Genomic DNA, 15526 nt, shown 5'->3' on the forward strand with positions numbered 1-15526 from the left:
CTTTTCATAGCAAACTCTCTCCCCAGTCCCCACAGCATTGTCTTTCTGTCAAAGTTATTTCCTTGCCATTATTCAGTCCGTCAGAGCTCTGCTGCTAGAGACGCTCCTACTTCAGAGACGAAGCCTTTTGTCTTTAGGATGACACGCCAATCCGAGAGCACTATCAGGGCGTATCTCGTGCGCAAAGAGGACACCTCGACTCGACTTATTTTCCATTACGATTTAAAGTTTCGATTTGTATTTTCAATTTAATTTATTTCAGTGTATGCTCTTATCTTCTTTGGATTGTATTACGCCGGAATAATGTTATATACCTCTTCTACCCATACTTAAAGCTTTGATCAGTAGATCAGTGGTATAATAAATTGTCTTGTTAGTAACAAAAAAATACTCCTCTCTTCCCATTTTCTAAGTTGTTCCACTAATACTGAATGAATTATTTTTCTTTTTGGATATTTTTAGTATTCATACGGTTTTAAATAATACTCCCTCTGCCCCACTTTAGGAGTCCCGGTTTACTATTTTTGGGTGTCCCACTTTAGTAGTCTCGGTTGGAATATTTCATAATTGGTAATAGGCCACACATTCCACTCACATTTTTCCACTCACATTTTATTATAAAACTAATATATAAAAGTATGACCCACATTCCACTATCTTTTTTCACCAACTTTCCTTTATATTTCTTAAAACTCTTGCTGAACTCAACCGGGACAACTAAAGTGGGACGGAGGAAGTATCTAACTAGATCATCATTTAATTGATATGGACAAAGAAGGGTTTCAATACATGCCTGTAATGTGTGAGCTAGAATGATCGTCGGACTTGCATACTTGCAATAAAGAAACTCATCTGCGATCTGGGTCCGCTCTGGATCCGCTCTGATACCATCTAAATGAGCTACTCGTTGTAAGGAAGGAGAGTTATTCACTCCTTTATAGAGGAGTTGGGATCATCATTTTGTCGATATAGAAGTGGTTGTTCCCATATTATTAACATTAATAAATGGAGTGTAAGGTGTTTGGTTTGCCTTTTCGGAGAATTAAATGCATCAAAACAATCCATTTCTATCGTTTGGTTTGCCTTGAACCATTTCTACGAGCCCCGCATTAATTGCTCTAGCACGCCTAGTTAAAGATCACTCCTTTAGTTATGCTACCCAAACTTGACATGTTACTAGGGATGTCAATCGGGCTAACCCGTTCGGGTTCGGGCCAAGCCACTCGGGTTGCCGGGCTATTTGGGTGTGGGCTATTCAGGTTATGAATTTTCTGGGTCATAAATTTTCAACCTTAACACTAACCCGCCGGGTTCCAGGTTAACCCATTGGTTCGGGCCTAAAAACTTTTGAAAATAATCTCTTGTAATAAAAATTTTCTTAATAAAATGATTTTAAGTTTTAGATATTTTTTGTTCTTAGTGATAGAATTATATAAAATCTTCAAATTTTTCATAGTTTTCATCAATAATAGTTAGAGAATAGCCTTTCATCTCGATCAACTACAAAACAAACAAAGATAAATCAAAATTAAATCAATTAATTTCAATTAAAGATTGTGCTCGTGTCATTATTTTGGCATTATTCATAATTAATTCTTTATAAAAATTAAAAACCATACTCTAAAAATAGGCCTTTTGGGTTTGTCAATTGACACGAATTTTAATGTGTAATTTTAAGCACACGAGCACTTACTCTGATAAGTACCCGGAGGTCTTCTTCGTGTTCAACTTAGATGGAGTAATATATTAGGCAAAGAATTCACCACGGAGCGAACACAAATATATTCAAATTGAATGAAATAAAAGAAACTGAAGAAAAAATGATTTAAAATGCATTTACCAGACATATTAATTTGCTCAAAATAACAACTCTAGCTCAAAATCCTTACAGTCGAACATTTATCACAAATCATCCCTATTAACACAAAATTACGGCGGTATAACTAATAAATTACGCCAGCGGCGTCGATCAATTGCGATTGCTCCTTTTTTTCTGAGTAACGATCGGGAACGGTGATTACTGATTAGCAACTGATAATTCATTGTCGATTAGAGCAGATAAATTGCATGAAATCACAGATTGCAGTATGGTTTTTTTCCCAATTTACACAAAATTAAAAGAGCTTTATTTGTCAATTAGTTGACTTTTTTCTAAACTTTATAATATTTAATTATATCACAAATTTTAAGTGTTGTTTATATTTTTTTTTACGATGAGTTGTCTTGGCAAACAGTCATTCTTACGTGTCAATTTAATATACGTGGATCATATGTTGCCCATTATGTGTGAAATTTCTATGTGGATTATTACAGTGTCAATTGGCCAAACACTCCACGCTAGAACTAATCGGGAAATGAATATTTTACATTTGAGATACTAAAACCTCTTAAATTTAAAAAATCCTACAAACATTTGACAAATTTCCTATTTGTTACTTGAATCTTGATCGAGTGCACAACGTTGGTGGTGGTCCCGCAGTTGTTGGTGGTAGGCGGGTTCCCACGTGATCCCAGATTATTTGCACCATTCTGAATGGTTGGTGGTCTCCATTCGTTGTGTTAGGAAGCTGTGTCTTTTGGTGGTCCACAATGGGGATGAACACCAATCCAAAGTAAGACAGTGGTTTGGTCCCTTCATTATGTGTTGACTGTTTAATTTGATTGAAACTAGGATTTTTATTTCAAGTTTATTTTAATTCGCAGTTCTTGACTTTTTAAATAGAGAAACAAAGTTCGGAATTCGATATCACTATGGCATTGGACTATGATTCTTGATGATAAGTTTGAAAAGTATGTAAGAAATACAATAATTAGGGTTAATTTTTAACCAGATTTGTTTGATTGTCACGACCCAACTTTGCTAATTATAGCAAAGTTCGATATACCGTGACTATGGTGGATATTAAGAATGTGGGTTGAATACGAAAAGAAGGATTTTAATGGTTGAACTTTCTGTCTGTAGAGTATAAACGTTGAATACATGAATAGAATGGCTCAATCACAATGACTCGAGTCGGGGACCATACAATATACTGGCTAGTTATCAGAGTCTTTAGAGAAATAAAGGATTTCACTTGCTTCAATGCACAGCGGAAGGAACTGAACGCGGTTCAAGATGTTGATTTTAATGAGGTGTTTGCCCCTGTTGTTAAGCACACTTCTATTAGGATATTGCTTGTTGTGGTGAATCAACTTGATTGGGACTTACAGCAGTTTGATGTGAAGACTGCTTTTCTCAATGGAGACCTTGAGGAGATATTTTCATGGATCAGCCTGAGGGTTATGTGAAGGTTGGAGAAGAAAATAAGGTCTGCTTGCTAAAGGAAAGCCTCTATGGACTTAAACAAAGTCCTAGGCAGTGGAATAAGAAGTTTGATGAACAGATGATGAGAATTGGCTTCATAATGTCAAAGTTTGGTGACTGCATTTACATAAAGAAAAAGGGCAGTACTCCAGTTGCCTATCTATTACTTTATGTAGATGATATGCTCATTGCAGGGCCATCTGTGACTGAGATAAATAAAGTAAAGGCAAATCTGATGTCTAGTTCTGAAATGAAGGATCTGGGTGAAACAAGAAAGATCCTGGGGATTAACATCCAGAGAGACAGAAGCTCTAAGAAATTATGGCTACTACAGACATATTACATTGAGAAGGTTCTGAAGAGGTTCAAGATGGACAATGCCAAAGCTGCCCCAACTCCTCTTTCACAAAGTTTCAAGCTATCAAAGGAGCAGGCTCCTAAATCTAAGCAAGTAGGAGATAGAGTCTATTCCTTATGCTAGTGTGGTTGGAAGCATAATGTACACTATGATCTGCACTAGGCCAGACCTGGCTCATGCTATATCAGTTACTAGCAGGTACATGGCTGATCCTGGAAGGAGCATTGGAATGCTCTTAAGTGGATTCTGAGGTATATGAAGTACACTAGTGACTGGGGAATTGTTTTCAATGGTTGTGATAAGGTGAGTGAAGAGGTAGTGGTGGGCTACTGTGATGCTGACTGTGCTATTAATCTAGACAATAGGAAGTCCCAAACTGGTTATCTCTTTACTATGTTTGGTACTGTGGTCAGCTGGAAGTCAGGACTACAAAGTGTTGTTGTTTTGTCAACAACAGAAGCTGAGTATATGGCTCTCACAGCAGCAGTGCAGGAGAGCTTTTGGATTCAGGGTGTGGTCTCAAATTTTGGTTTTGATAAGAAAACCGTGGTTGTTCATTGTGACAGCAGCTCAGCTATATGTTTGGCTAAACATCAATATTTTCATGAGAGGAGCAAACACATAGATGTCAGGCTGCATTTTATCAGGGATGAAACAGAGAAGGGAAGAGTGAAGGTGGTCAAGATTGACACTTTACACAATCCAGCTGGTATGCTAACAAAGTCTCTAGGGAGAGACAAGTTTGATCATTGCAAGGCATTGATCAAAGTTTGCTGCAAGGACTGAAGTGTGCACTCAGGTGGAGAATTGTAAGATTAGAGTTCACATTCAGTCTAGAAACTAAAAGATAGAGTGCTAAAGAGTAGAGAAAGAAACAAGTAGAAACTAGCCGTTGGAGTTAGTTAGTTTGTTAGAAAGTAGCCGTTGAGGCTCTTGTTTCTTGTTTCTTGATTTTGTTAGTTAGTGGCAGTTACCACTTTAGTGTCAGCTATTAATAGCTCAATTTCTTGTATCTTGTAGAGTCAGAAATTAATCAATAAAGAGAATCCCTTTCTCCAAGACACCCTCTCTCATTTTCTTCTTCAAGATTAATGTGTGTTTTCTGTGTGTGTGAGATTATTCATACTGTGAGTGTGTGAGATAATCAAAGTGTTTAGATCTTGCTGTGTTAACAGTTCATGTAGTCAACTGGTCAGGAGGAGACTCCTAACCTAGTCGTGTCGTTGGCACGATGACCTAAAACCCTGGTATCAATAATTTCCTCAACACACTTCTACTGGCTAGTATAGCGGATGTAAGGGTTGAATCCCACAGAGATTGTAACGCCCCACTTTTTTTTCAAACCCTAATTTTCGGGTTATAAAATTTTTGCATTAAATGCCTTAAATGTTATGATATGTGGATTATTTGATGAGTAATTAATTGCATGGTGTCTTTGTGACCTAATTGCGTATGAGAATTTAGATTGTGTTGAATAGTCAACTTGATGAAATTATGACGTGGTTATTGAATAGTCAAAGATGTGGAAAATATGACATGGTCGTGGAATGGTCAAAGTCGTGGAAAAAGGTGAAGTGGAAGTGAAATTCAAATATGTGAATATTTGATGCGGAGTAATATAATTGTGGTGGATTATTTTTCCTAAAGGATGAGTGAGAATTAAATAGGAGCATTATTTAATCATGTGGAATTATTCGATCCCTCCTATAATTATTTGGAGAAGAAATCCTATTTTTCTTGGATTTAATTATTTGTTTGGGATGATTATCCAAATTAAATCCAAAGTCCGATTATACTTTAATTCCACCTTGGAATTTTCGAAAACTCCACTTTGATTTTCCATGAGATTTTCGAAAATCTCATATATTGGAGAAGAGGGAATTATTTATTATATTATTTGATCTCTTATTTATTCTCTTCCATGAATAAATATAAATATGCTAGAATATCTTACCATATGTTGTCATATCTAAGAAGATATTGCCATATCCTAATTAAATTAGGATTTGATTTTGAATCCCTTTGAAGAAGGCAAATCACGCCACTTTTCCTATTATTTGGAGAGGATTTAATTAATTATTCTGCTCCGTGATATATTATTCTACTCCGTGAAATATTTGAATTTAATTATAGACTAATTAAATAGCCTATAATTTTCGAAATCCTCCTAGTTCTCAACGGTTTTACACGCCAACTACTATATTCAAATCTCTCCATATCTTCTCAAATCTTTAATTTACTTAATTAAAGATATTATTTTGGCACTCTATAAATACATGGGAGATCCTAAACCCTAGCATCACTAAATCACGCCTCCCACTCCCCCATATTTTCGAAATTCTCTCCCCCACTCTCTCCAAATTTTCTTCATCTTTTCTCCAAGATTTCTTCATCAATTGAGAAGAATTCAAGTTGAAATTCAAGAGTTTATTGAAGAATCAAGGCTATAAATTGTTTCTACCATTCGTTCTTTTGGAAAAGGTACTTTAATTTTTATCTTCTCTTCTACCGATTAATCGGTGTTCTTGAGTCCACATGCATATAGATCGAGTGAAGGGGAAATTAATCGGTGAATTTTTGGGATACATGTGTGAGTGTGTGTGTGCGTGACTGTGTGTGTGTGTGCACGCCTCGGTCGGTGTGCACATGTGTTGTGTTCGTGTGCGTGTGTTGTGTGTGTAGAACACTCATGCGTGACACGATTTAATAGTGAATTTGGAGTTGTTATTCGAATAAAAATGATATGCTAATCGTACTTCGATTTTTGAATGATGATATTAAAGATTTATCGATGGCTAAAAGGGAAACATGGGAACAAGCATGATTTGGGATCAATGATTGAAACTGATTTATGATACGCCTAATTTAAAGGTGATACTTCGCGCTCTCAGCGTGATAAACGAGGAGAAGAGAATACTATCGAGCTAAGCTGACGAGGTGGGCTTTCTTTTAAAATAAGGACATTGTCCTAAACTGATATTGATGAGAATGAGATATGTGTTATCATGCCTTGATTTGTTTTGTCGTGCCTATCCCTCGTGGCTATTCCACTATTGATTTAATCGAATTCGGATCCTTGTAGAGCCGCAAACTCTACTTGGGTTAGTGTACACCAATGTTAGACCGAGTGTCAGCGTACGGGTTGGCCGGTCTAGTGACCTGGATTGCGGCCGCATTCCTTGTCATGTAGAATGAGGATATGGTAAACGTCGATGTGAAAAATGGTTGCGCGACCGTGATATTTGATAAAGAATATATTTTGGTGCCTCGGGTCGTTCTAAAGATAAAACCCCGATGGACACTTGAAAATGGCATGATAATTACTACTGTTGATAAAACTGTTTTCGGCAATGAGTCCACTGAGTATGATTATAGTACTCAGCCCTGCATGTGTTTTCCCTATGTGCAGGTTGAGCGATGACGAGCGGGCGGCGGTGTTGAGTAGGAAATAATATCATGATCTGTTGGAACTAAAAGTGTCGTTGTGTCTCCATACATAGCCTCACTTCTTTCTTGGTCGCTTCCGCTATATTATGAAAAATTGTGATCTTTTGGTTGGGTTGAATACTTTTATTTCGTGGGAATATTTTGGATATGGAATGGTTGAGAATTATTTTGGGAACTTTGATAAGCATTTTTTTGCGATAGCTTTTTGGTTGGATTCCTTTGCTAAGGCATTATTCTTTTCCTATTTAATTGTTCATTAAATGCTTTGGTTAAATCCCTTTTTAAATGGAACCCTAGCCTATGATCTTTGATGCATTTAAGTCTTCCTAAGATAGCGATCGCCATTATTATTGTACCCTAAAATGGCGGGTCGTTACAGAGATCGATGAATGCAAATTGTGATTATGGACTTGTACTCATCTGACCAGTAACTTGTACTCGTCTGACCGGTAAGACTATCTCATATCTAGGTAAGAAGGTGTAAGTGAGAGAGAAGAATTACTCTACTGGAGTGCATGTGAAAAGTAGAAGTTTACTAAAAATGGTTAAATAAAAGCTGGAGCGAATATCCTAACGAACTGACTTGATGTACTGTCAGATCTGCAGAAAGGACTAACAAAAGCAAAGGACAAAAAGTAAATTAGCTGAAAAAGCATAAAGTGGTTTACGATTTCAGATCCGTTAGTTATCTTCTCCAACAAGTATGCAATTCAACAGAAATAACCAGACTCCATTAACAACTCAAAAATATTTTTCATAACAATAATATTCAGAATTAAAGACTAAGTGAGCAGATTAAGACCGATAATCTAAATCTACACAAACTGACTAACATGCAAGGTGACGATGACTACGTAGAAATAGATCTCATGTTATAAACTACAAATTAAATGATCGATCAACCAGAAAAATACGTAAGATCTAACCTATTCTAGAACATCCATGTTTCAAATACTTGGAAATTTACGCTAACTGCTGGATCTAGCTATTCTAGGCAGAACGGAACACGATTGCAACCCAACAGATAAACAAAAATAAACTTCATTCCATAGAGTCTGAATATCAAAACACAATTCTTCGGAAACATAGTAAAGATGCAAATTAAATGATAGGTTCAACGAAAATAACAAAATACGAAGTTAAACTATGAAAGCAAGTTAATATTGTTTTGCCCCACGAGCGATGCAACGATGTTCTTGCGAATTTCAACAACTGGATGAGGTGATGGCAAGCTCTCCTTGGCGGTGTGCCAAGGCCTTCAAGTGATCATAACTGACGGCGAGGAACGGGAAGTATGTGAGCTAGTCTTGCAATGAGTGCGGTTTCTAAGTGTGAGCTGGTGTGACTTCATGTGTTTTTCTTCATGTCTATTTATAGGGTGGCTTGCCCTAAAATTAGGGTTGTATCTTCCTTGTGCATTGTCGCTTTTGCCCTCGTTAAGTAGTTGGTCGTTTCCTAGCATTCCTTCCTTCTCTATCTCGAGCCTTTTGGCATGCATCCTGGTCAGTATTGCACCCTTCTAGCGTCCTTTTCACTTGAGTTTCCCGACCATTTCCCTGCTGACTTGTACCCTTTCTTGCACACTTAAGCAACTTTTCTTGCAAATACTGCACATTAAGCTCATCATATTGACTAGTAACCAAGGTCTAGAATACGACCTATCAAGGAACATAAACTATAGAACGGAAGCACACCTTAATCCATATTGAATTAAACTGTGGAATTTTTTTACAGCTATGTATCTTTTAGACGATTAGAGACATACGTCACAGTGTACTGTAGATAGAGTACATAAAATAGCTAATCGTTCTTCTGACAGTTGAGACCTTACTTTCTATTCGGTTCCTCGACAAATAGAAGATTTCATATGGTTTCTACACTTATTAGCTTAACTTTTGAATTTTTGCTATTGTTTCTGATAGCACTAATAGTTGTTCAAGCTGAGGGATAAGCTAAGATGCAACTTTCAGAAATGTAGAACCTACGTCTTGTTTGTGTTGTGTGAAGTGAAGAAGACGATGGGAATTGAATGAGCTAATGTGCAGGATCAACTTCTTAATTAGAAATATGATTAGTCTTTATTAGCAACACATGTGCTTATACAACATATTTATTGATATATAGTCCCTCCATCATTAAATATGAAATATTTAGTTTTCAAAAAGGGATATGTTTACGCTTTTTTGTTTTTCATTAGTGCATGGGAAATCAAACGAGAGAAAGCATAAAATAGGATGTTACACTATTTATTTTCTATAAAATGACGGTGGAATGAATTGCTGTGGTTCACATTTCATAATTAATGAACAACAAGAAATAATAATATTCTTATTGACCTCCTAGAAAGTCTAGAATATAACTATAAACTTATATAAATGAATTATAACCTAGCATATGTAGTAATCATTGTAAAATATTACCGCGATTCAAACATGTACTCCTGCATTCAAGATTTTATAAACTTGACTAGTCAAATACACTTTATAGTAGATAACCAGATTAGTTTTCTTTTTCTATAGTGTATTAAAAAATATTTTTTTTATAATAAATATTGTATTTCCTCTATCTTAAAAATAGTTGAATGTGTGAATAAAGAGAAAAAAAAGATTTACTCCATATAAAGTGATTAATTGGATGTGTTAATGATAGTTTACTTTTTTTCCAAAAAATTTATGTGGCACCTTTTGTCACAAAACAAAAATAGAAAATTTGGCATGAATAATGGGATATTTGAATATAACAATGTTACAAAATATAGAAAAGGAAAATCAAGACAATCAATTCTAATACTTGATACCACCATATCAATCTACATCAACAACTATATATATAATCCGCAACGAGCAAACATTACAATAACATAACAATACCACATACAATGAGTCACTTTCCGCTTTATAGTCTTTTCCTCTTGTTTTGTTATTTGAATTCTTCTTCTTACGCTTCTACGGACTCATTCATTCCATGCCTAACAACAAGAAATGTCCCACAATCCATAATTTACACAACACATAGCAAAAACTACACCTCAGTTCTCCAAGAATACATCAGAAATGACCGTTTCAAAACTTCCCAAACCCTAAAACCAACCCTAATCTTAACCCCAACCGACGAATCCCAAGTTGGAAAGGTCGTGATATGCGCGAAGGCGGCCACTCTGCATCTTAGAATCCGGAGCGGTGGCCACGACTATGAAGGCCTCTCCTACACATCCAAATCCCCATTCGCCATCCTGGACATGTTAAACCTGAGGTCTATCCAGATAGACCTGACAAACCAGACTGCACCCACACCCACTGCTTGGGTGCAGTCTGGCGCTACACTTGGTGAGCTATACTACAAAATCTGGGAAACAAGCGAAACCCTAGCTTTCCCGGCCGGTGTCTGCCCCACCTTAGGAATCGGCGGCCACATCAGCGGCGGCGGCTACGGCAATCTCCTTCGAAAATACGGCCTCTCCATCGACAACGTGGTCGATGCAAGAGTAGTCGATGCTAGCGGGAGAATCCTCGACCGGGAGGCGATGGGCGAAGACCTTTTCTGGGCCATCAGAGGCGGCGGCGCCGCCAGTTTCGCGGTGGTCCTGGCGTTCAAAGTCAAATTAGTCACTATACCTAATCCAGTGACGGTTTTTGAGGTCACGAAAACCCAAGACGAAAACGCGACGGAAATTCTCCACCGCTGGCAATTTATAGCCGACAAATTCGACAACGATTTATTCGTTAGGGCTGAAATCTTGCCAAGTGGGAACGCGGCAGCTACCGTTACTTTTGTAGCAATGTACCTCGGAAATTCAGATGACTTCGTCCGAATTTCCACGACGCAGTTTCCCGAGCTAGGGTTAGAGAAACATCATTGCAAGGAAATGAGTTGGATCAAAGCCGCCATGCGATGGGCAAAATTCCCCGACGACGCCCCAGTAATGGACTTGCTAGCCCAAAACCAGGGCGCGTCCACGTTCAAAGTCAAATCGGACTATGTGACAAGCCCAATTTCAATAACCGGACTCGATGGATTGCTCAGGCGGATCGGAGATGGTTTTACTTTGCAATTCAATCCGTACGGCGGCCGAATGAATGAGATTCCGGCGACGGCGGCGGCATTTCCTCATAGGGAGGGGAACATTTTCAAGATTCAATACTTCTATATGTGGAATGAAGTAGGCCCGGGGGTGGTGGATAAACATTTAGAGATAGTGAGGGATTTGTATGATTACATGGAGCCGTTTGTGTCCAAGAACCCGAGGAGGGCTTTTTTGAACTATAGAGATATTGAGATTGGTAGCAAATCCGAGGGAGATGGCGTGGATGCTTATAATGAGGCTAAGATTTATGGGAAGAAATATTTTGGGGATAATTTTGATAGATTGGTGAGAATTAAGAGTGTGGTTGATCCCTCTAATTTCTTTAGCCATGAGCAGAGCATTCCACCTCTGCCAAATAAGAGAATCCAAACAAGAAAGGAGTTTTAGGTTAAAATTTCTTATGTTCAATCAATAATGTTACTTAATTAAGATCGTCTATATATATTGGCTTCTAGTACTGTAACATTTTATATGATGATTGACATATAGCGATATAATACGAGTTCATTTATAATTATGCAAGAAATAAAAACATTTTGGAATCTTGAATTCAATGGTGTGCCACATGTTGTTCACTCAAGATGCAATAGATATACGATATAAATTAGCTAGTATACATTAAATTTTGTTACTTGAAGTGAAAGAACAATATGATTTGATAGAAATCATCCGTTTAGTGTATTTTGAGGGACGAGCATATATGGACTTATTAAATTATCTATTGAAAAATGGTCTTTGTATGATGCTACATCCTGCCATGGTAAGTGAGAGAACACTTCATCTGTAAGCTAAATATTAGTCTCCAGCAAATCACCAAATCCTATTTTGAGGTAAACAGGCTCAAATCATCCAGTTATCATAACAACCACAAAATATAGTTTGGCATTTTTCAACAGTGTACTTATAATTTGTGTTTAGAGTTGTCGACCGGACTTGGCTAGCCCAGCCCATTAGTGAAACGAAGCGGGCCTAGGCTGGGCTCATTGGTTAAAATGAGCTCCAATTGGGCTATTTTGTAAACCCAGGCCCGGGACCATCCGAAGTCCAGCCAAAGCCTGAGACTAGCCCAGGCCCAAGCCCATCAGAGGCCAACGTTATATAATTAGGTTTTTTTAATGTAATTATATAATCAACCATTAACAATTGTATATTTCTCTATCGATGCAATTATTAGTGGTTAATTACCTAATTACATTAAAAAAAAACTTAACTAATTTGATACCATAGACAGGCCCGTCTAGATACCATAATAAAATGTGGTGGTAGACGCGGGCTAGGCCTAAATATAGACGGGCCTCAACGTGCCTGGGCCGGGCTGGGTGATCCGGCCCATTTGACAACTCTATTTGCGTTTGCACTGTTCATGAAAGCAAAAAATGTGAAATTGCATTAAAGGACTTGGTGTTTAATTGGGATTTTAAAAAGACTCGAAGCCGAACTATATAATCTTAATAGGACAACGAATTGCACCAGATGTTGAAGTTGAAATTCTGTGACGAAGAAAAATATTGGAAGAAGAATAAATAGTGCCGCATGATTATGTTATACTTAAATTAATGGGTTTGAATTTGGATTTGGGTTGGTGGACTCCCCTTAAACTATTGGCCCAATCAATCAATTAATTTGGCTTATGTAAATGAGTTTACAAGCCCATATGCTGAGTTTGATTAATTTGATTAACTGAACCAACAGTTTTATTAAATGAGTTTAGCTTATAACAAGGGTATTGAAGAGGCTTTTTTTTTCCTATGCAAATCGACATCGTTAGTTTGGAAAAAGGAAGGCTAGAAGCAAGTTGAAAATTTGTATCGTTATCTTTAATTTGATAGACATGTGGGTATAATATTTTATTAAATTTTTAAAAAATAATAATTAGAATTATACAAATAATGGACTAATGGATTTAAACGTGGTATGTTTTCATGTTTTATGTAATTGTGTATTATTTACTTTAAATATAGGTTTGACTGTAACTTATATCTATTGCCTTTTAATATTTAAGTTCTGCATTTTTTTAGTATTACTTTCTCCGTCTATGATTAAAATACATGCGCGAATGAATTTTTCTTAATGTCACTGTCACATAAGCTCAAAACATCATCAATGAATATTTCTTAATGTCACATAAGCTCAAAACATAATCATCATCGTTACAAAGAAGAAATTTAACAAATTCAAGTTGATCCTACTCAATTATTAGATACCATAATACTACAACTGAACATAATGAGATTTTATTAATTATTAACTTATTATACTATTCTACATAAAAAACATGCATAATCAACCTTTTATTATCTTTTTATTAATTATCATGAATCATAATTAATTTGAACCTACGTGGTAGTAGAAAACTGGGGCGCTAGCATCAATGATTTTGATTTATATTAATAAAAGACGTAAATTTGTTGATGAAAGTATATATATGCGCATCTGACGCATATCAATCGAGTGTAATACTTTTTTACCAACTCTTTTGGATAATATAATAATTTGCTGCTTCACCTGCAAATTCTTTTTATTGGGACGTTGGTCCCAACTAATTAATGTCTAATTTTATCGATGCATGCAGTAATTTCACAAAGTTGCCACTAACAACCTTTTGAGTAAAGGTCCTTTTTATTCCTTAACATTTGACCATTTCTTTTATTTTGGTCCGTAACATTATCTTTTGAATTATTTGGTCCTTAACAAATGAAAATCGATCACATTTGGTCCGAAATGGACGGAGCCGTTAAAACTTAACGGTCAACGAAACTTAATATAATTTTGACCGGATTTAGACTTTAAAAATTTAGATTTCTTTTTCTTTTTCAAATCAATTCTATTTTTTTTAAAATTAGTTTTATTTATTAAAAGACTTTGCTTCAATCATTTAAAAACCCTAGAATCCTTCTTCATCTTCCATCTCCTTCTTCGTTTCGTATAATCTTCCATCTTCTTCATCTTCCATCTTCTTCATCTTCCATCAATTAAGCTCAACTCACCAACTATGGACCGTTCGAACTATAGCAGAGAGACCGGTGGGAATGGCGGTGGACGTGACCTCCGATTCCGGTACGAATTTGTATGTAAATCGCCACCGCGAACTACTGTGGAATCGCCGGCGAGAACCTCACTCCGATTCGCCGGCGAAAACTAGGCTTTCTTCGCTGGTTTGCAAAGTGAGATAGATTGTGAGCGGGAGGCGATATCGCGATTCAGAGAATGAGGGGATTTCGTATTTCCTCTTTCTTTTCTTTCTTTTCTTGTATCAATTTTTGTTTAATTTTATATTGTAATAGTGATAATTATTATTTACTTAAAATTTTGTTATTTTTCTGGTTTTGGTTAATTAGATATTATACATTAATTAAATATAATTAAAAGTCTTAATCCAGTCAAAATTGATTTAAACTTAGTTGACTGTTAATTTTTAACAATTCCATCCATTTCGGACCAAATGTGATCGATTTTTATTTGTTAAGGATCAAATAATTCAAAAGATAATGTTACGGACCAAAATCAAAAAATCGTCATATGTTAAGGATCAAAAAGGGACTTTAGTCCAACCTTTTTCTTAGCATATAATGATGGAGATGATGTGATTGTGCGTGTGTTGATTTTAAATTTAAAATATTTTTTATGCTAGCAATTGATATGATCGATTACTAGTGTATCTTAAAATAAGTTAATTACAACAATTCGTAATTATTGATATTTAAAATAATTTAGTGACAATAATTCGTAATTGAGTGCAATTTGTATCTCAAAAACTACAAGTAGTGTAAGTCAAAACTGAAAATCTTTAAATTTGACCATAAAGATGAGTTTTACATAGTAAGCGCCCCAATTACCGCAAAGTCGTTACAAAATTCTTAACTTTTTACTTAGAGGACACATAACTTTTTACTTTTATAATCACCTTTTCAATTCTATCATAAACTGTCTAATGTCACTAATTAATCCCAATGCAAACATTACAAATTCAATGATCTGTTTCTTGTGGTTTATATATTGTTTTTTCTTAACATTGTCAACAGTCATCATACTAAGCGACCAAATAGTTCGCTCCATTCACATACGAGCAGAGATCGAACCTCTGACCTCATGCTTAAGGGACGAGGTGTTGAACCACCATAATTGGTGGAATTGATAGCAATATAGCACAGTAAATAACTGAAAATTTGTTAATGTTGGGCTTTGTTGTTTTCTTTTTTTTTTTCATGTTCTTTACAAAGTTTTTGCTAATAGAAGTATTTCAATTTTGTTTAAGGTGAACTCTCTCTATCTTCAGAACTTTATAGATAGTTGAGTGCACTTGAGCTTATGAACAAACGTGCTATTTTCGCTA

The 15526-nt window shown here is 36.1% G+C and overlaps 1 pseudogene; it reads left to right on the forward strand.

Annotated features, from left to right (window-relative positions):
- The first annotated feature begins 9987 nt into the window (after positions 1 to 9987).
- Positions 9988 to 11580, forward strand: LOC125209493 (berberine bridge enzyme-like 8 pseudogene; annotated as a pseudogene).
- The last annotated feature ends 3946 nt before the right edge of the window (positions 11581 to 15526 follow it).

The sequence above is a fragment of the Salvia hispanica genome, chromosome 3 (assembly GCF_029641045.1).
Source record: "Salvia hispanica isolate PSC_SH4W2 chromosome 3, Shi_PSC_v1, whole genome shotgun sequence".
Taxonomy (NCBI): domain Eukaryota; kingdom Viridiplantae; phylum Streptophyta; class Magnoliopsida; order Lamiales; family Lamiaceae; genus Salvia; species Salvia hispanica.